Source organism: Triticum urartu, chromosome 1A (genome assembly GCF_056163025.1).
Source record: "Triticum urartu cultivar PI428250 chromosome 1A, HENAU_Tu73, whole genome shotgun sequence".
Taxonomy (NCBI): Eukaryota; Viridiplantae; Streptophyta; class Magnoliopsida; order Poales; family Poaceae; genus Triticum; species Triticum urartu.
The window spans coordinates 591,912,410-591,935,291 of record NC_141873.1 but is presented as its reverse complement, the minus strand read 5'-3'; the positions used below and the strand labels follow the sequence as shown (position 1 = coordinate 591,935,291).

Here is a 22,882-nt window from a genome sequence, read left to right as displayed (position 1 = left end):
TCCACAATGTCTCTTGGAAGCTCAAAACGCGACGCCTAACCGGCTGGAGGATGCATAGTCCTCAAGTGTAATAAGTCTTCAGATCACACAGACAAGAAGACTTAAGTGATGCCCAATTCTCTCTGGCTCTGGTGGTTAGGGCTTTATCCTTGCAAGGAATTTTCTCTCAAAGGCTTCGAGGTAGGTTGCTCTCAAACGACAAAAGCCGTGATTTCAATCTGAGCAGCCAATCGTTTATGGTTGTAGGGGGTGGGCTATTTATAGCCACTTGGCAACCCGACCTGATTTGTCTGAAATGACCCTGGGTCACTAAGGAACTGACACGTGTTCCAACGGTCAGATTTCAAACTCACATGGCAACTTTACTTGGGCTACAAGCAAAGCTGACTTGTTCGACTCTGGACAAGATTCGCTCTCATAGTCTTCACTCAAAGACATAGGTTTTTGGTTTAGGCATCACTTCAGTCATTCTGACTGGTTCTCTTGGACCCCACTTAACAGTACGGTGGTTCCTATGACTCAACACAAAAGAAAAAGAACTACAAAAGATCTAAGTCTTCGAGCTCCATAGGCTTCATATCGTGTCTTCTCTTGTCATAGTCTTCAATGTGAATATCTTCATATACCACCTTTGAATTCACTCTCTTCATACATTTTTAGGGGTCATCTCTGGTAGTAAAACCGAATCAATGAGGGACTTCTACCTGTGTTATCCTGCAATTCTCACAAACACATTAGTCCCTCAACTAGGTTTGTCGTCAATACTCCAAAACCAACTAGGGGTGGCACTAGATGCACTTACACCAACCGGTACTAAAGGTTTTTTTTTGAATTTTAATTTTCCTGAATTATTTGATAATTTAGTCTCTAATCACCTCTCTTAACTGCTCAAGTGTGGATCACTCATTCCAAATCGCCTGACTTCCCGGCCGGTCACCCATCCTCTCACTCCCCCAGCCCGAGCACGCTTAACTTCGGAGTTCTATTGCCCCTACATTCCAAGTCTGCACTTGTTGTTTTCCTGAGAAATGTAAGCTGCCAATCCTATTAACCCTCAGTAGTTTAGCTTGAGCATCAAGTCACACATTTCATCGTTTGAGTTTAAAACTATTATTCTAAAAAACAGTAATTATGTAGTAACACTAATATTTCTTGAATAAGTATTTTGACCATAGTTTGACCACAGTTTGACCGGATTTGGCCAAAATTCAAATAAACTGAGATACTTATTTAGTAACACTAATAGTATTGCGTAATTATTTAGTAACACTCTATATTTCTTGAATCAGTTGTTTGACCGGTTTGACAAGATTTAACCAAAATTCAAAAAAACATAAATTAGAGCATATCTTTTTTCCTTTTACAATTTAGTCATTTCAAAAATTGTCCTAAACCCTAAACCCGGGACTTAAAACGTCGGAAACTCTATGCTAAATAGTAAAACTAAGGGTTTAAACCATAAAACCTAACCCTAAACTCTGAAATCTAAACCCTAGCACTAAACGCTAAAAACGTCTAAAAAACATCTAAAACGCCCAAAAACTCCATTTTCCCTTTGGAATTTTGTGATTCTAAAAAATTGTCGAAACGGAAAACTGGTTGGTTCCTCTGTTTGGCACATTGTTGACCTGTACTAGTTGGTTCCTCTGTGTGTTGCATGTGTTTGAGAAGAAGAACCAAGTACTAGTGTTGGAATATATTCTTTCTCACTGAACCATGGGAGATCCAAGTAAAGAAAAAACACGGGATTCTAGTGTTAATAAGATGTATGAAATATTTAGCAAACTGCTTGAGCACCAGCAGCAATCAAAGGTTGCTCCTGAGCCAGTTAAGAATACACTTGAGCCAAATTCAGTCCGACTATCAGGACCTGGTGACTACATCAGTTGGGCACGCCATGCCAAATTGATTTTGAGCACCAATGACTATGATTATTTACTTTTTGGCAATGAAAAAAGTTTGGAGAAAGGCGGTGCATGCAGGAAACAAATCAATGATAAAGTACTAGTATGGATGTTGGGAAGTATGGAACCAAAATTAGAGAACAAGTGGAAGGCATGGGCACTGTTTGTGAGGTCTGGTCATCTTTGAAGAAACAATTTGTAGGGAAACAAATAAAATGCAAGCCACCCATATCATGCATGAGATAACTAATTTGAAGCAGCGCACAAGATCTATAACAGAGTATGCAGGTGAAGTAAAAAATTATACAGAGACTTACATTATCATCACCCTTTTGAACCTGGTCACAAGGATGACTTGGCAATTCATCATGTGTGGTTTGAGTCATTTGTGAGCAAGCTATTTCTTGATGGCCTAGACCATGAACTAAACCTCTGTCGTCAATTGATATTTGCAATGCCTGAGTGGCCTAGTCTTGATGATATTATTTCTAGCATGATTGAGGAGGAGACTCGTTTGGCACAACCGAAGGAGGATGGTCAGGAGCATGCAGATGCTCGTGCTGCATTATCCATACAACCTTGTCATGCTACAAATTCTTTTGGTAAGGTGGATAAAAGCAAATTGCTTTGTGACCATTGCAAGAGAAAAGGACACACCAAGGGTGAGTGTTTTGAGTTGCATGGTTATCCACCTTGGTGGGATAAAGGGAGATCTCAGCTAGGGGGAGCTCGGGGTTCAAACAAAAGACAAGCTAATTACAATGCATCTGCAGGGGAACTACCTGTGCTAGACATGCAAGCTCTTGAGGATTTCAAATCCAAGCTCAAACTCTCCGAAGGCTCATCTTCATCCCAAGGTTCCTCCAAAGTTGATTCTATCTTTAATGCCATCACCCAAGGTATGGAATCACACCAAGCCTAGTCAAAATCATGGATAATTGATACTGGAGCTACTAACCACATGATAGGAGTGTCGGTGTCAAAACCGGCCGATCTCGTGTAGGGGGTCCCGAACTGTGCGTCTGAGGATCGAAGGTAACAAGGGATACAGGAGACACAACGTTTACCCAGGTTCGGGCCCTCTTAATGGAGGTAAAACCCTACGTCCTGCTTGATTGTATTTAATGAGTATAGGGGTTACAAGAGTCGATCTACCTCGAGATCGTAATGGCTAAACCCTAGATGTCTAGCCTATATAAATTCTGATAGCCTCTACGGACTAGACCCTCCAGTTTATATAGACACCAGAGGGGCCTAGGGTTGTACATGTTGGGGAACGTAGTAATTTCAAAAAACAATCCTACGCACACGCAAGATCTATCATGGTGATGCATAGCAATGAGAGGGGAAGAGTGTTGTACACGTACCCACGTAGACCATAAGCAGAAGCATTATGACAACGCGTTTGATGTAGTCATACATCTTCACGATCCTAGTACCGGAAGTACGGCACCTCCGCAATCTGCACGCGTTCGGCTCGGTGATGTCCCACGAACTCCTGATCTAGCTAAGTGTCGAGGGAGAGTTTCGTAAGCACGGCGGCGTGATGACGATGATGATGAAGCTACCGGCGCAGGGCTTCGCCTAAGCACTATGACGATATGACCGAGGTGGATTATGGTGGAGAGGGCACCGCACACGGCTAAGGGATCAATGATCAACTTGTGTGTTCTAGGGTGCCCCTTCCCTCGTATATAAAGAGCAAGGGGGGAGGCCGGCCGGCCCTTGGAGGCGTGCCAAGGAGGGGAGGAGTCCTCCTCCTAGTAGGAATAGGACTCCCCCTTTCCTAGTCCAACTAGGAGGAGGAAGGGGGAAGGAAGGAGAGGGAGAGAAGAGAAGGAAAGGGGGGTCATGGCAAAATGTATGATTTAATTAAGAACCCAAATGTGTCATGGAAAAATGTGCATCACCTCTGGTACTGTTTACAGCATTTTCCATAAATGATGAGCATTTTTGAAAGCAATTTGGATTTACTGAAAATATTTTAGGTGAACCTAGTGAATTCCTTTGATGCTATGGGTTTAGGCAAGCCCCATTCACTAGTAGAAAACGGAGCTTTAGCGCCGGTTCGTAAGGGCCTTTAGTGCCGGTTCCATAACCGGCACTAAAGGGTGGTCACTAAAGGCCCAGCCCCTTTAGTACCGGTTCGGCACGAACCGGCGCTAAAGTGCCACCACGTGGCGTGAGCTCGCGCCCTGGTATGGGGAACCACATGGCGTGATTTTTTTTTCTATTTTTAATTTTCCTGAATTATTTGATAATTTAGTCTCTAATCACCTCTCTTAAGTGCTCAAGTGTGGATCACTCATTCCAAATCGCATGACTTCCCGGCCGGTCACCCATCCTCTCACTCCCCCAGCCTGAGCACGCTTAACTTCGGAGTTCTATTCCCCCTACATTCCAAGTTTGCACTTGTTGTTTTCCTGACAAATGTAAGCTGTCAATCCTAGTAACCCTCAGTAGTTTAGCTTGAGCATGAAGTCACACATTTCATCGTTTGAGTTTGAAACTATTATTCTAAAAAACAGTAATTATGTAGTAACACTAATGTTTCTTGAATAAGTAGTTTGACCATAGTTTGACCAGATTTGGCCACAATTCAAAAAAACTGAGATACTTATTTAGTAACACTAATAGTATTGCGTAATTATTTAGTAACACTCTATATTTCTTGAATCAGTTGTTTGACCGGTTTGACAAGATTTAACCAAAATTCAAAAAAACATAAATTAGAGCATATCTTTTTTTCCTTTTACAATTTTGTCATTTCAAAAATTTTCCTAAACCCTAAACCCGGGACTTAAAACGTCGGAAACTCTATGCTAAACAGTAAAAACTAAGGGTTTAAACCATAAAACCTAACCCTAAACTCTGAAATCTAAACCCTAGCACTAAACGCTAAAAACGTCTAAAAAACATCTAAAACGCCCAAAAACTCCATTTTCCCTTTGGAATTTTGTGATTTTAAAAAATTGTCAAAACGGAAAACTGGTTGGTTCCTCTCTTTGGCACATTGTTGACCTATACTAGTTGGTTCCTCTGTGTGTTGCATGTGTTTGAGAAGAAGAACCAAGTACTAGTGTTGGAATATATTCTTGCTCACTGAACCATGGGAGATCCAAGTAAAGAAAAAACAGGGGATTCTAGTGTTAATAAGATGTATGAAATATTTAGCAAACTGCTTGAGCACCAGCAGCAATCAAAGGCTTCTCCTGAGCCAGTTAAGAATACACTTGAGCCAAATTCAGTCCGACTATCAGGACCTGGTGACTACATCAGTTCGGCACGCCATGCCAAATTGATTTTGAGCACCAATGACTATGATTATTTACTTGTTGGCAATGAAGAAAGTTTGGAGAAAGGCGGTGCATGCAGGAAACAAATCAATGATAAAGTACTAGTATGGATGTTGGGAAGTATGGAACCAAAATTAGAGAACAAGTGGAAGACATGGGCACTGTTTGTGAGGTCTCGTCATCTTTGAAGAAACAATTTATAGGGAAACAAATAAAATGCAAGCCACCCATATCATGCATGACTTAACTAATTTGAAGCAGCGCTCAAGATCTATAACAGAGTATGCAGGTGAAGTAAAAAAATTATACAGAGACTTACATTATCATCACCCTTTTGAACCTGTTCACAAGGATGACTTGGCAATTCATCATGTGTGGTTTGAGTCATTTGTGAGCAAGCTATTTCTTGATGGCCTAGACTATGAACTAAACCTCTATCGTCAATTGATATTTGCAATGCCTGAGTGGCCTAGTCTTGATGATATTATTTCTAGCATGATTGAGGAGGAGACTCGTTTGGCACAACCGAAGGAGGATGGTCAGGAGCATGCAGATGCTCGTGCTGCGTTATCCATACAACCTTGTCATGCTACAAATTCTTTTGGTAAGGTGGATAAAAGCAAATTGCTTTGTGACCATTGCAAGAGAAAAGGACACACCAAGGGTGAGTGTTTTGAGTTGCATGGTTATCCACCTTGGTGGGATAAAGGGAGATCTTAGCTAGGGGGACCTCGGGGTTCAAACAAAAGACAAGCTAATTACAATGCATCTGTATGGGAACTACCTGTGGTAGACATGCAAGCTCTTGAGGATTTCAAATCCAAGCTCAAACTCTCCGAAGGCTCATCTTCATCCCAAGGTTCCTCCAAAGTTGATTCTATCTTTAATGCCATCACCCAAGGTATGGAATCACACCAAGCGTAGTCAAAATCATGGATAACTGATACTGGAGGTACTAACCACATGACAGGAGTTTCGGTGTCAAAACCGGCCGATCTCGTGTAGGGGGTCCCGAACTATGCGTCTGAGGATCGAAGGTAACAAGGGATACAGGGGACACAACGTTTACCCAGGTTCGGGCCCTCTTAATGGAGGTAAAACCCTACGTCCCGCTTGATTGTATTTAATGAGTATAGGGGTTACAAGAGTCGATCTACCTCGAGATCGTAATGGCTAAACCCTAGATGTCTAGCCTATATGAAGTCTGATAGCCTCTACGGACTAGACCCTCCAGTTTATATAGACACCAGAGGGGCCTAGGGTTGTACATGTTGGGGAACGTAGTAATTTCAAAAAACAATCCTACGCACACGCAAGATCTATCATGGTGATGCATAGCAATGAGAGGGGAAGAGTGTTGTACACGTACCCACGTAGACCATAAGCAGAAGCATTATGACAACGCGTTTGATGTAGTCATACATCTTCACGATCCTAGTACCGGAAGTACGGCACCTCCGCAATCTGCACACGTTCGGCTCGGTGATGTCCCACGAACTCCTGATCTAGCTAAGTGTCGAGGGAGAGTTTCGTAAGCACGACGGCGTGATGACGATGATGATGAAGCTACCGGCGCAGGGCTTCGCCTAAGCACTATGACGATATGACCGAGGTGGATTATGGTGGAGAGGGCACCGCACACGGCTAAGGGATCAATGATCAACTTATGTGTTCTAGGGTGCCCCTTCCCTCGTATATAAAGGAGCAAGGGGGGAGGCCGGCCGGCCCTTGGAGGCGTGCCAAGGAGGGGAGGAGTCCTCCTCCTAGTAGGAATAGGACTCCCCCTTTCCTAGTCCAACTAGGAGGAGGAAGGGGGAAGGAAGGAGAGGGAGAGAAGAGAAGGAAAGGGGGGTCATGGCAAAATGTATGATTTAATTAAGAACCCAAATGTGTCATGGAAAAATGTGCATCACCTCTGGTACTGTTTACAGCATTTTCCATAAATGATGAGCATTTTTGAAAGCAATTTGGATTTACTGAAAATATTTTAGGTGAACCTAGTGAATTCCTTTGATGCTATGGGTTTAGGCAATCCCCATTCACTAGTAGAAAACGGAGCTTTAGCGCCGGTTCGTAAGGGCCTTTAGTGCCGGTTCCATAACCGGCACTAAAGGGTGGTCACTAAAGGCCCAGCCCCTTTAGTACCGGTTCGGCACGAACCGGCGCTAAAGTGCCACCACGTGGCGTGAGCTCGCGCCCTGGTATGGGGAACCACATGGCGTGATTTTTTTTTCTATTTTTAATTTTCCTGAATTATTTGATAATTTAGTCTCTAATCACCTCTCTTAAGTGCTCAAGTGTGGATCACTCATTCCAAATCGCATGACTTCCCGGCCGGTCACCCATCCTCTCACTCCCCCAGCCTGAGCACGCTTAACTTCGGAGTTCTATTCCCCCTACATTCCAAGTTTGCACTTGTTGTTTTCCTGACAAATGTAAGCTGTCAATCCTAGTAACCCTCAGTAGTTTAGCTTGAGCATGAAGTCACACATTTCATCGTTTGAGTTTGAAACTATTATTCTAAAAAACAGTAATTATGTAGTAACACTAATGTTTCTTGAATAAGTAGTTTGACCATAGTTTGACCAGATTTGGCCACAATTCAAAAAAACTGAGATACTTATTTAGTAACACTAATAGTATTGCGTAATTATTTAGTAACACTCTATATTTCTTGAATCAGTTGTTTGACCGGTTTGACAAGATTTAACCAAAATTCAAAAAAACATAAATTAGAGCATATCTTTTTTTCCTTTTACAATTTTGTCATTTCAAAAATTTTCCTAAACCCTAAACCCGGGACTTAAAACGTCGGAAACTCTATGCTAAACAGTAAAAACTAAGGGTTTAAACCATAAAACCTAACCCTAAACTCTGAAATCTAAACCCTAGCACTAAACGCTAAAAACGTCTAAAAAACATCTAAAACGCCCAAAAACTCCATTTTCCCTTTGGAATTTTGTGATTTTAAAAAATTGTCAAAACGGAAAACTGGTTGGTTCCTCTCTTTGGCACATTGTTGACCTATACTAGTTGGTTCCTCTGTGTGTTGCATGTGTTTGAGAAGAAGAACCAAGTACTAGTGTTGGAATATATTCTTGCTCACTGAACCATGGGAGATCCAAGTAAAGAAAAAACAGGGGATTCTAGTGTTAATAAGATGTATGAAATATTTAGCAAACTGCTTGAGCACCAGCAGCAATCAAAGGCTTCTCCTGAGCCAGTTAAGAATACACTTGAGCCAAATTCAGTCCGACTATCAGGACCTGGTGACTACATCAGTTCGGCACGCCATGCCAAATTGATTTTGAGCACCAATGACTATGATTATTTACTTGTTGGCAATGAAGAAAGTTTGGAGAAAGGCGGTGCATGCAGGAAACAAATCAATGATAAAGTACTAGTATGGATGTTGGGAAGTATGGAACCAAAATTAGAGAACAAGTGGAAGACATGGGCACTGGTATGGGGGACCTTTAGTACCGGTTGGTGTTACCAACCGGTACTAAAGGTGATTTTGTTTTGATTTTTAGTTTTCCTGAATTATTTGATAATTTAGTCTCTAATAACCTCTCTTAAGTGCTCAAGTGTGGATCACACATTCCAAATCGCATGACTTCCCGGCCGGTCACCCATCCTCTCACTCCCCCAGCCTGAGCATGCTTAACTTCGGAGTTCTATTCCCCCTACATTCCAAGTTTGCACTTGTTTTCCTGACAAATGTAAGCTGTCAATCCTATTAACCCTCAGTAGTTTAGCTTGAGCATGAAGTCGCACATTTCATCGTTTGAGTTTGAAACTATTATTCGAAAAAACAGTAATTATGTAGTAACACTAATATTTCTTGAATAAGTAGTTTGACCATAGTTTGACCAGATTTGGCCAAAATTCAAAAAAACTGATATACTTATTTAGTAACACTAATAGTATTGCGTAATTATTTAGTAACACTCTATATTTCTTGAATCAGTTGTTTGACCGGTTTGACAAGATTTAACCAAAAGTCAAAAAAACATAAATTAGAGCATATCTTTTTTTCCTTTTATAATTTTGTCATTTCAAAAATTGTCCCAAACCCTAAACCCGGGACTTAAAACATCGGAAACTCTATGCTAAACAGTAAAAACTAAGGGTTTAAACCATAAAACCTAACCCTAAACTCTGAAATCTAAACCCTAGCACTAAACGCTAAAAACGTCTAAACGACATCTAAAACGCCCAAAAACTCCATTTTCCCTTTGGAATTTTGTGATTTTAAAAAAATGTCGAAACGGAAAACTGGTTGGTTCCTCTCTTTGGCACATTGTTGACCTGTACTAGTTGGTTGCTCTGTGTGTTGCATGTGTTTGAGAAGAAGAACCAAGTACTAGTGTTGGAATATATTCTTGCTCACTGAACCATGGGAGATCCAAGTAAAGAAAAAACAGGGGATTCTAGTGTTAATAAGATGTATGAAATATTTAGCAAACTGCTTGAGCACCAGCAGCAATAAAAGGCTGCTCCTGAGCCAGTTAAGAATACACTTGAGCCAAATTCAGTCCGACTATCAGGACCTGGTGACTACATCAGTTGGGCACGCCATGCCAAATTGATTTTGAGCACGAATGACTATGATTATTTACTTGTTGGCAATGAAGAAAGTTTGGAGAAAGGCGGTGCATGTAGGAAACAAATCAATGATAAAGTACTAGTATGGATGTTGGGAAGTATGGAACCAAAATTAGAGAAAAAGTGGAAGGCATGGGCACTGTTTGTGAGGTCTGGTCATCTTTGAAGAAACAATTTGTAGGGAAACAAATAAAATGCAAGCCACCCATATCATGCACGAGTTAACTAATTTGAAGCAGCGCTCAAGATCTATGACAGAGTATGCAGGTGAAGTAAAAAAATTATACAGAGACTTACATTATCATCACCCTTTTGAACCTGTTCACAAGGATGACTTGGCAATTCATCATGTGTGGTTTGAGTCATTTGTGAGCAAGCTATTTCTTGATGGCCTAGACTATGAACTAAACCTCTGTCGTCAATTGATATTTGCAATGCCTGAGTGGCCTAGTCTTGATGATATTATTTCTAGCATGATTGAGGAGGAGACTCGTTTGGCACAACCGAAGGAGGATGGTCAGGAGCATGCAGATGCTCGTGCTGCGTTATCCATAAAACCTTGTCATGCTACAAATTCTTTTGGTAAGGTGGATAAAAGCAAATTGCTTTGTGAGCATTGCAAGAGAAAAGGACACACCAAGGGTGAGTGTTTTGAGTTGCATGGTTATCCACCTTGGTGGGATAAAGGGAGATCTCAGCTAGGGGGACCTCGGGGTTCAAACAAAAGACAAGCTAATTACAATGCATCTGTATGGGAACTACCTGTGGTAGACATGCAAGCTCTTGAGGATTTCAAATCCAAGCTCAAACTCTCCGAAGGCTCATCTTCATCCCAAGGTTCCTCCAAAGTTGATTCTATCTTTAATGCCATCACCCAAGGTATGGAATCACACCAAGCGTAGTCAAAATCATGGATAATTGATACTGGAGCTACTAACCACATGACAGGAGTGTCGGTGTCAAAACCGGCCGATCTCGTGTAGGGGGTCCCGAACTATGCGTCTGAGGATCGAAGGTAACAAGGGATACAGGAGACACAACGTTTACCCAGGTTCGGGCCATCTTAATGGAGGTAAAACCCTACGTCCTGCTTGATTGTATTTAATGAGTATAGGGGTTACAAGAGTCGATCTACCTCGAGATCGTAATGGCTAAACCCTAGATGTCTAGCCTATATGAATTCTGATAGCCTCTACGGACTAGACCCTCTAGTTTATATAGACACCGAGGGGCCTAGGGTTGTACATGTTGGGGAACGTAGTAATTTCAAAAAACAATCCTACGCACACGCAAGATCTATCATGGTGATGCATAGCAATGAGAGGGGAAGAGTGTTGTACACGTACCCACGTAGACCATAAGCAGAAGCATTATGACAACGCGGTTGATGTAGTCGTACGTCCTCACGATCCGACCGATCCTAGTACCGGTAGTACGGCACCTCCGCGATCTGCACATGTTCGGCTCTGTGATGTCCCACAAACTCCTGATCTAGCTAAGTGTTGAGGGAGAGTTTCGTAAGCACGACAGCGTGATGACGGTGATGATGAAGCTACCGGCGCAGGGCTTCGCCTAAGCACTATGACGATATGACCGAGGTGGATTATGGTGGAGAGGGCACCGCACACGGCTAAGGGATCAATGATCAACTTGTGTGTTCTAGGGTGCCCCTGCCCTCGTATATAAAGGAGCAAGGGGGGAGGCCAGCCGGCCCTTGGAGGCATGCCAAGGAGGGGAGGAGTCCTCCTCCTAGTAGGAGTAGGACTCCCCCTTTCCTAGTCCAACTAGGAGGAGGAAGGGGGAAGGAAGGAGAGGGAGAGAAGAGAAGGAAAGGGGGGTCATGGAAAAATGTATGATTTAATTCAGAACCCAAATGTGTCATGGAAAAATGTGCATCACCTCTGGTAATGTTTATAGCATTTTCCATAAATGATGAGAATTTTTGAAAGCAATTTGGATTTACTGAAAATATTTTAGGTGAACCTAGTGAATTCCTTTGATGCTATGGGTTTAGGCAATCCCCATTCACTAGTAAAAAACAGAGCTTTAGCGCCGGTTCGTAAGGGCCTTTAGTGCCGGTTCCATAACCGGCACTAAAGGGTGGTCTCTAAAGGCCCCCCCCACTTTAGTACCAGTTCGACACGAACCGGCGCTAAAGTGCCACCACGTGGCGTGAGCTCGCGCCCTGGTATGGGGGACCTTTAGTACCGGTTGGTGTTACCAACTGGTACTAAAGGTGATTTTGTTTTGATTTTTAGTTTTCCTGAATTATTTGATAATTTAGTCTCTAATCACCTCTCTTAAGTGCTCAAGTGTGGATCACACATTCCAAATCGCATGACTTCCCGGCCGGTCACCCATCCTCTCACTCCCCCAGCCTGAGCACGCTTAACTTCGGAGTTCTATTCCCCCTACATTCCAAGTCTGCACTTGTTGTTTTCCTGACAAATGTAAGCTGTCAATCCTATTAACCCTCAGTAGTTTAGCTTGAGCATGAAGTCACACATTTGATCGTTTGATTTTGAAACTATTATTCTAAAAAACAGTAATTATGTAGTAACACTAATATTTCTTGAATAAGTAGTTTGACCATAGTTTGACCAGATTTGGCCAAAATTCAAAAAAACTGAGATACTTATTTAGTAACACTAATAGTATTGCGTAATCATTTAGTAACACTCTATATTTCTTGAATCAGTTGTTTGACCGGTTTGACAAGATTTAACCAAAATTCAAAAAAAACATAAATTAGAGCATATCTTTTTTTCCTTTTACAATTTTGTCATTTCAAAAATTGTCCTAAACCCTAAACCCCGGACTTAAAACGTCGGAAACTCTATGCTAAACAGTAAAAACTAAGGGTTTAATCCATAAAACCTAACCCAAAACTCTGAAATCTAAACCCTAGCACTAAATGCTAAAAACATCTAAAGAACATCTAAAACGCCCAAAAACTCCATTTTCCCTTTGGAATTTTGTGATTTTAAAAAATTGTCGTAACGGAAAACTGGTTGGTTCCTCTCTTTGGCACATTGTTGACCTGTACTAGTTGGTTCCTCTGTGTGTTGCATATGTTTGAGAAGAAGAACCAAGTACTAGTGTTGGAATATATTCTTGCTCACTGAACCATGGGAGATCCAAGTAAAGAAAAAACAGGGGATTCTAGTGTTAATAAGATGTATGAAATATTTAGCAAACTGCTTGAGCACCAGCAGCAATCAAAAGCTGCTCCTGAGCCAGTTAAGAATACACTTGAGCCAAATTCAGTCTGACTATCAGGACCTGGTGACTACATCAGTTGGGCATGCCATGCCATATTGATTTTGAGCACCAATGACTATGATTATTTACTTGTTGGCAACGAAGAAAGTTTGGAGAAAGGCGGTGCATGCAGGAAACAAACAATGATAAAGTACTAGTATGGATGTTGGGAAGTATGGAACCAAAATTAGAGAACAAGTGGAAGTCATGGGAACTATTTGTGAGGTCTGGTCATCTTTAAAGAAACAATTTGTAGGGAAACAAATAAAATGCAAGCCACCCATATCATGCATGAGTTAACTAATTTGAAGCAGCGCTCAAGATCTATAAAAGAGTATGCAGGTGAAGTAAAAAAATTATACAGAGACTTACATTATCATCACCCTTTTGAACCTGTTCACAAGGATGACTTGGCAATTCATCATGTGTGGGTTCAGTCATTTGTGAGCAAGCTATTTCTTGATGGCCTAGACCATGAACTAAACCTCTGTCGTCAATTGATATTTGGAATGCCTGAGTGGCCTAGTCTTGATGATATTATTTCTAGCATGATTGAGGAGGAGACTCGTTTGGCACAACCGAAGGAGGATGGTCAGGAGCATGCAGATGCTCGTGCTGCATTATCCATACAACCTTGTCATGCTACAAATTCTTTTGGTAAGGTGGATAAAAGCAAATTGCTTTGTGACCATTGCAAGAGAAAAGGACACACCAAGGGTGAGTGTTTTGAGTTGCATGGTTATCCACCTTGGTGGGATAAAGGGAGATGTCAGCTAGCGGGAGCTCGGGGTTCAAAAAAAGACAAGCTAATTACAATGCATCTGTATGGGAACTACCTGTGGTAGACATGCAAGCTCTTGAGGATTTCAAATCCAAGCTCAAACTCTCCGAAGGCTCATCTTCATCCCAAGGTTCCTCCAAAGTTGATTCTATCTTTAATGCCATCACCCAAGGTATGGAATCACACCAAGCCTAGTCAAAATCATGGATAATTGATACTGGAGCTACTAACCACATGACAGGAGTGTCGGTGTCAAAACCGGCCGATCTCGTGTCGGGGGTCCGAACTGTGCGTCTGAGGATCGAAGGTAACAAGGGATACAGGAGACACACCGTTTACCCAGGTTCGGGCCCTCTTAATGGAGGTAAACCCTACGTCCTGCTTGATTGTATTTAATGAGTACAGGGGTTACTAGAGTCGATCTACCTCGAGATCGTAATGGCTAAACCCTAGATGTCTAGCCTATATGAATTCTGATAGCCTCTACGGACTAGACCCTCCCGTTTATATAGACAACAGAGGGGCCTAGGGTTGTACATGTTGGGGAACGTAGTAATTTCAAAGAACAATCCTACGCACATGCAAGATCTATCATGGTGATGCATAGCAATGAGAGGGGAAGAGTGTTGTACACGTACCCACGTAGACCATAAGCAGAAGCATTATGACAACGCGGTTGATGTAGTCGTACGTCTTCACGATCCAACCGATCCTAGTACCGGAAGTACGGCACCTCCGCGATCTGCACACGTTCGGCTCGGTGATTTCCCACGAACTCCTGATCTAGCTAAGTGTCGAGGGAGAGTTTTGTAAGCACGACGTCATGATGATGGTGATGATGAAGCTACCGGCGCAGGGCTTCGCCTATGCACTATGACGATATGACCGAGGTGGATTATGGTTGAGAGGGCACCGCACACGGCTAAGGGATCAATGATTAACTTGTGTGTTCTAGGGTGCCCCTGCCCTTGTATATAAAGGAGTAAGGGGGGAGGCCGGCCGGCCCTTGGAGGCGTGCCAAGGAGGGGAGGAGTCCTCCTCCAAGTAGGAGTAGGACTCCCCCTTTCCTAGTCCAACTAGGAGGAGGAAGGGGGAAGGAAGGAGAGGGAGAGAAGAGAAGGAAAGGGGGGTCATGGAAAAATGTATGATTTAATTTAGAACCCAAATGTGTCATGGAAAAATGTGCATCACCTCTGGTACTGTTTACAGCATTTTCCATAAATGATGAGCATTTTGGAAAGCAATTTGGATTTACTGAAAATATTTTAGGTGAAACTAGTGAATTCCTTTGATGCTATGGGTTTAGGCAATCCCCATTCACTAGTAGAAAACGGAGCTTTAGTGCCGGTTCGTAAGGGCCTTTAGTGCCGGTTCCATAACCGGCACTAAAGGGTGGTCACTAAAGGCCCCCCCCCTTTAGTACCGGTCGGCACGGACCGACGCTAAAGTGCCACCACGTGGCGTGAGCTCGCACCCTGGTATGGGGGACCTTTAGTACCGGTTGGTGTTACCAACCGGTACTAAAGGTTTTTTTTGAGTTTTTTTTTTTAATTTTGGAAATTTTTTTTGATTTTTTTTCGATTTTTAATTTTCCTGAATTATTTGATAATTTAGTCTCTAATCACCTCTCTTAAGTGCTCAAGTGTGGATCACTCATTCCAAATCGCCTGACTTCCCAGCCGGTCACCCATCCTCTCACTCCCCCAGCCTGAGCACGCTTAACTTCGGAGTTCTATTCCCCCTACATTCCAAGTCTGCACTTGTTGTTTTCCTGACAAATGTAAGCTGTCAATCCTATTAACCCTCAGTAGTTTAGCTTGAGCATGAAGTCACACATTTCATCGTTTGAGTTTGAAACTATTATTCTAAAAAACAGTAATTATGTAGTAACACTAATATTTCTTGAATAAGTAGTTTGACCATAGTTTAACCAGATTTGGCCAAAATTCAAAAAAACTGATATACATATTTAGTAACACTAATAGTATTGCGTAATTATTTAGTAACACTCTATATTTCTTGAATCAGTTGTTTGACCGGTTTGACAAGATTTAACCAAAATTCAAAAAAACATAAATTAGAGCATATCTTTTTTTCCTTTTACAATTTTGTCATTTCAAAAATTGTCCTAAACCCTAAACCCGGGACTTAAAACATCGGAAACTCTATGCTAAACAGTAAAAACTAAGGATTTAAACCATAAAACCTAACCCTTAACTCTGAAATCTAAACCCTAGCACTAAACGCTAAAAACGTCTAAAAACGTCTAAAACGCCCAAAAACTCCACTGTGTGTTGCATGTGTTTGAGAAGAAGAACAAAGTACTAGTGTTGGAATATATTCTTGCTCACTGAACCATGGGAGATCCAAGTAAAGAAAAAACAGGGGATTCTAGTGTTAATAAGATGTATGAAATATTTAGCAAACTGCTTGAGCACCAGCAGCAATCAAAGGCTGCTCCTGAGCCAGTTAAGCATACACTTGAGCCAAATTCATTCCGACTATCAGGACCTTGTGACTACATCAGTTGGGCACGCCATGCCAAATTGATTTTGAGCACCAATGACTATGATTATATACTTGTTGGCAATGAAGAAAGTTTGGAGAAAGGCGGTGCATGCAGGAAACAAATCAATGATAAAGTAGTAGTATGGATGTTGGGAAGTATGGAACCAAAATTAGAGAACAAGTGGAAGGCATGGGCACTGATTGTGAGGTATGGTCATCTTTGAAGAAACAATTTGTAGGGAAACAAATAAAATGCAAGCCACCCATATCATGCATGAGTTAACTAATTTGAAGCAGCGCTCAAGATCTATAACAGAGTATGCAGGTGAAGTAAAAAAATTATACAGAGACTTACATTATCATCACCCTTTTGAACCTGTTCACAAGGATGACTTGGCAATTCATCATGTTGGTTTGAGTCATTTGTGAGCAAACTATTTCTTGATGGCCTAGACCATGAACTAAACCTCTGTCGTCAATTGATATTTGCAATGCCTGAGTGGCCTGGTCTTGATGATATTATTTCTAGCATGATTGAGGAGGAGACTCGTTTGGCACAACCGAAGGAGGATGGTCAGGAGCATGCAGATGCTCGTGCTGCATTATCCATACAGCCTTGTCATGCTACAAATTCTTTTGGTAAGGTGGATAAAAGCAAATTGCTTTGTGACCATTGCAAGAGAAAAGGACACACCAAGGGTGAGTGTTTTGAGTTGCATGGTTATCCACCTTGGTGGGATAAAGGGAGATCTCAGCTAGGGGGAGCTCGGGGTTCAAACAAAAGACAAGCTAATTACAATGCATCTACAGGGGAACTACCTGTGGTAGACATGCATGCTCTTGAGGATTTCAAATCCAAGCTCAAACTCTCCGAAGGCTCATCTTCATCCCAAGGTTCCTCCAAAGTTGATTCTATCTTTAATGCCATCACCCAAGGTATGGAATCACACCAAGCCTAGTCAAAATCATGGATAATTGATACAAGAGCTACTAACCACATGACAGGAGTGTCGGTGTCAAAACCGGTCGATCTCGTGTAGGGGGTCCCGAACAGTGCGTCTGAGGATCGAAGGTAACAAGGGATACAGGAGACACAACGTTTACCCAGGTTCGGGCCCTCTTAATGGAGGTAAAACCCTACATCCTGCTTGATTCTATTTAATGAGTATAGGGGTTACAAGAGTCGATCTACCTCGAGATCGTAATGGCTAAACCCTAGATGTCTAGCGTATATGAATTCTGATAGCCTCTACGGACTAGACCCTCTAGTTTATATAGACACCAGAGGGGCCTAGAGTTGTACATGTTGGGGAACGTAGTAATTTCAAAAACCAATCCTACGCACATGCAAGATCTATCATGGTGATGCATAGCAATGAGAGGGGAAGAGTGTTGTACACTTACCCACGTAGACCATAAGCAGAAGCATTATGACAACACGGTTGATGTAGTCGTACGTCCTCACGATCCGACCGTTCCTAGTACTGGAAGTACGGCACCTCCGCGATCTGCACACGTTCGGCTCGGTGATGTCCCATGAACTCCTGATCTAGCTATGTGTCGAGGGAGAGTTTCGTAAGCACGACAGCGTGATGACGGTGATGATGAAGCTACCGGCCCAGGTCTTCGCCTAAGCACTATGATGATATGACCGAGGTGGATTATGGTGGAGAGGGCACCGCACACGGCTAAGGGATCAATGATCAACTTGTGTGTTCTAGGGTGCCCCTGCCCTCATATATAAAGGAGCAAGGGGGGAGGCCGGCCGACCCTTGGAGGCGTGCCAAGGAGGGGAGGAGTCCTCCTCCTAGTAGGAGTAGGACTCCCCCTTTCCTAGTCCAACTAGGAGGAGGAAGGGGGAAGGAAGGAGAGGGAGAGAAGAGAAGGAAAGGGGGGTCATGGAAAAATGTATGATTTAATTCATAACCCAAATGTGTCATGGAAAAATGTGCATCACCTCTGGTACTGTTTACAGCATTTTCCATAAATGATGAGCATTTTTTAAAGCAATTTGGATTTACTGAAAATATTTTAGGTGAACCTAGTGAATTCCTTTGATGCTATGGGTTTAGGCAATCCCCATTCACTAGTAGAAAATGGAGCTTTAGCGCCGGTTCGTAAGGGCCTTTAGTGCCGGTGCCATAACCGGCACTAAAGGGTGGTTACTAAAGGCCCCCCCCCCTTTTAGTACCAGTTTGGCACGAACCGGCGCTAAAGTGCCACCACGTGGCATGAGCTCGCGCCCTGGTATGGGGGACCTTTAGTACCGGTTGGTGTTACCAACCTGTACTAAAGGTTCTTTTTTTTTGAAAATTTTGGAATTTTTTTTGGAATTTTTTTCGATTTTTAATTTTCCTGAATTATTTGATAATTTAGTCTCTCATCACCTCTCTTAACTGCTCAAGTGTGGATCACTCATTCCAAATCGCCTGACTTCCCGGCCGGTCACCCATCCTCTACTCCCCCAGCCTGAGCACGCTTAACTTCGGAGTTCTATTCCCCCTACATTCCAAGTCTGCACTTGTTGTTTTCCTGATAAATGTAAGCTGTCAATCCTATTAACCCTCAGTACTTTAGCTTGAGCATGAAGTCACACATTTCATCGTTTGAGTTTGAAACTATTATTCTAAAAAAGTAATTATGTAGTAACACTAATATTTCTTGAATAAGTAGTTTGACCATAGTTTGACCACAGTTTGACCAGATTTGGCCAAAATACAAAAAAACTGAGATACTTATTTAGTAACACTTATAGTATTGCGGAATTATTTAGTAACACTCTATATTTATTGAATCAGTTGTTTGACCGGTTTGACAAGATTTAACCAAAATTCAAAAAAACATAAATTAGAGCATATCTTTTTTTCCTTTTACAATTTTGTCATTTCAAAAATTGTCCTAAACCCTAAACCGGGACTTAAAACGTCGGAAACTCTATGCTAAACAGTAAAAACTAAGGGTTTAAACCATAAAACCTAACCCTAAACTCTGAAATCTAAACCCTAGCACTAAACGCTAAAAACGTCTAAAAAACGTCTAAAACGCCCAAAAACTCCATTTTCCCTTTGGAATTTTGTGATTTTAGAAAATTATCAAAACGGAAAACTGGTTGGTTCCTCTCTTTGGCACATTGTTGACCTGTACTAGTTGGTTCCTCTGTGTGTTCCATGTGTTTGAGAAGAAGAACCAAGTACTAGTGTTGGAATATATTCTTGCTCACTGAACCATGGGAGATCCAAGTAAAGAAAAAACAGGGGATTCTAGTGTTAATAAGATGCATGAAATATTTAGCAAACTGCTTGAGCACCAGCAGCAATCAAAGGCTGCTCCTGAGCCAGTTAAGAATACACTTGAGCCAAATTCAGTCCGACTATCAGGACCTGGTGACTACATCAGTTGGGCACGCCATGCCAAATTTATTTTGAGCCCCAATGACTATGATTATTTACTTGTTGGCAATGAAGAAAGTTTGGAGAAAGGCGGTGCATGCAGGAAACAAATCAATGATAAAGTACTAGTATGGATGTTGGGAAGTATGGAACCAAAATTAGAGAACAAGTGGAAGGCATGGGCACTGTTTGTGAGGTGTGGTCATCTTTGAAGAAACAATTTGTAGGGAAACAAATAAAATGCAAGCCACCCATATCATGCATGAGTAAACTAATTTGAAGCAGCGCTCAAGATCTATATAAGAGTATGGAGGTGAAGTAAAAAAATTATACAGAGACTTACATTATCATCACCCTTTTAAACCTGTTCTCAAGGATGACTTGGCAATTCATCATGTGTGGTTTGAGTCATTTGTGAGCAAGCTATTTCTTGATGGCCTAGACCATGAACTAAACCTCTGTCGTCAATTGATATTTGCAATGCCTGAGTGGCCTAGTCTTGATGATATTATTTCTAGCATGATTGAGGAGGAGACTCGTTTGGCACAACCGAAGGAGGATGGTGAGGAGCATGCAGATGCTCGTGCTGCATTATCCATACAACCTTGTCATGCTACAAATTCTTTGGGTAAGGTGGATAAAACCAAATTGCTTTGTGACCATTGCCACAGAAAAGGACACACCAAGGGTGAGTGTTTTGAGTTGCATGGTTATCCACCTTGGTGGGACAAAGGGAGATATCAGCTAGGGGGAGCTCGGGGTTCAAACAAAAGACAAGCTAATTACAATGCATCTGTAGGGGAACTACCTATGGTAGACATGCAAGCTCTTGAGGATTTCAAATCCAAGCTCAAACTCTCCGAAGGCTGATCTTCATCCCAAGGTTCCTCCAAAGTTGATTCTATCTTTAATGCCATCACCCAATGTATGGAATCACACCAAGCCTAGTCAAAATCATGGATAATTGATACTGGAGCGACTAACCACATGACAGGAGTGTCGGTGTCAAAACCGGCCGATCTCTTGTAGGGGGTCCCGAACTGTGCGTTTGAGGATCGAAGGTAACAAGGGATACAGGAGACACAACGTTTACCCAGGTTCGGGCCCTCTTAATGGAGGTAAAACCCTACGTCCTGCTTGATTGTATTTAATGAGTATAGTGGTTACAAGAGTCGATCTACCTCAAGATCGTAATGGCGAAACCCTTGATGTCTAGCCTATATGAATTCTGATAGCCTCTACAGACTAGACCCTCCAGTTTATATAGACACCAGAGGGGCCTAGGGTTGTACATGTTGGGGAACGTAGTAATTACAAAAAACAATCCTACGCACACGCAAGATCTATCATGGTGATGCATAGCAATGAGAGGGGAAGAGTGTTGTACACGTACCCACGTAGACCATAAGCAGAAGCATTATGACAACGCGGTTGATGTACTCGTACGTCTTCACAATTCGACCGATCCTAGTACCGGAAGTACGGCACCTCCGCGATCTGCACACGTTCGGCTCGGTGATGTCCCACAAACTCCTGATCTAGCTAAGTGTCGAGGGAGAGTTTCATAAGCACGATGGCGTGATGATGGTGATGATGAAGCTACCGGTGCAGGGCTTCGCCTAAGCACTATGACGATGTGACCGAGGTGGATTATGGTGGAGAGAGCACCACACATGGCTAAGGGATCAATGATCAACTTGTGTTTTCTAGGCTGCCCCTGCCCTCGTATATAAAGGAGCAAGGGGGGAGGCCGGCCGGCCCTTGGAGGCGTGCCAAGGAGGGAACGAGTCCTCCTCCTAGTAGGAGTAGGACTCCCCCTTTCCTAGTCCAACTAGGAGGACGAAGGGGGAAGGAAGGAGAGGGAGAGAAGAGAAGGAAAGGGGGGTCATGGAAAAATGTATGATTTAATTCAGAACCCAAATGTGTCATGGAACAATGTGCATCACCTCTGGTACTGTTTACAGCATTTTCCATAAATGATGAGCATTTTTTAAAGCAATTTGGATTTACTGAAAATATTTTAGGTGATCCTAGTGAATTCCTTTGATGCTATGGGTTTAGGCAATCCCCATTCACTAGTAGAAAACGGAGCTTTAGCGCCGGTTCGTAAGGGCCTTTAGTGCCGGTTCCATAACCGGCACTAAAGGGTGGTTACTAAAGGCCCCCCCCTTTAGTACCAGTTCGGCACGAACCGGCGCTAAAGTGCCACCACGTGGCATGAGCTCGCGCCCTGGTATGGGGGACCTTTAGTACCGGTTGGTGTTACCAACCTGTACTAAAGGTTCTTTTTTTTTGAAAATTTTGGAATTTTTTTTTGAAATTTTTTTCGATTTTTAATTTTCCTGAATTATTTGATAATTTAGTCTCTGATCACCTCTCTTAACTGCTCAAGTGTGGATCACTCATTCCAAATCGCCTGACTTCCCGGCCGGTCACCCATCCTCTCACTCCCCCAGCCTGAGCACGCTTAACTTCGAAGTTCTATTCCGCCCACATTCCAAGTCTGCACTTGTTGTTTTCCTGATAAATGTAAGCTGTCAATCCTATTAACCCTCAGTAGTTTAGCTTGAGCATGAAGTCACACATTTCATCGTTTGAGTTTGAAACTATTATTCTAAAAAAAGTAATTATGTAGTAACACTAATATTTCTTGAATAAGTAGTTTGACCATAGTTTGACCACAGTTTGACCAGATTTGGCCAAAATACAAAAAAACTGAGATACTTATTTAGTAACACTTATAGTTTTGCGGAATTATTTAGTAACACTCTATATTTATTGAATCAGTTGTTTGACCGGTTTGACAAGATTTAACCAAAATTCAAAAAAACGTAAATTAGAGCATATCTTTTTTTCCTTTTACAATTTTGTCATTTCAAAAATTGTCCTAAACCCTAAACCGGGACTTAAAACGTCAGAAACTCTATGCTAAATAGTAAAAACTAAGGGTTTAAACCATAAAACCTAACCCTAAACTCTGAAATCTAAACCCTAGCACTAAACGCTAAAAACGTCTAAAAAACGTCTAAAACGCCCAAAAACTCCATTTTCCCTTTGCAATTTTGTGACTTTAGAAAATTGTCGAAACGGAAAACTGGTTGGTTCCTCTCTTTGGCACATTGTTGACCTGTACTA

The 22,882-nt window shown here is 42.2% G+C and overlaps 5 pseudogenes; all 5 read left to right on the top strand.

The window, feature by feature from the left end:
* Nucleotides 1–2,057: 2,057 nt before the first annotated feature.
* LOC147993237 (uncharacterized) lies at nucleotides 2,058–2,907 on the top strand (annotated as a pseudogene).
* Nucleotides 2,908–5,013: 2,106 nt separating this feature from the next.
* Nucleotides 5,014–6,205, top strand: LOC147993236 (uncharacterized; annotated as a pseudogene).
* Nucleotides 6,206–9,599: 3,394 nt separating this feature from the next.
* Nucleotides 9,600–10,791, top strand: LOC147993235 (uncharacterized; annotated as a pseudogene).
* Nucleotides 10,792–13,276: 2,485 nt separating this feature from the next.
* LOC147993234 (uncharacterized) lies at nucleotides 13,277–14,045 on the top strand (annotated as a pseudogene).
* A 2,162-nt stretch (nucleotides 14,046–16,207) lies between these two features.
* LOC147993233 (uncharacterized) lies at nucleotides 16,208–17,398 on the top strand (annotated as a pseudogene).
* The last annotated feature ends 5,484 nt before the right edge of the window (nucleotides 17,399–22,882 follow it).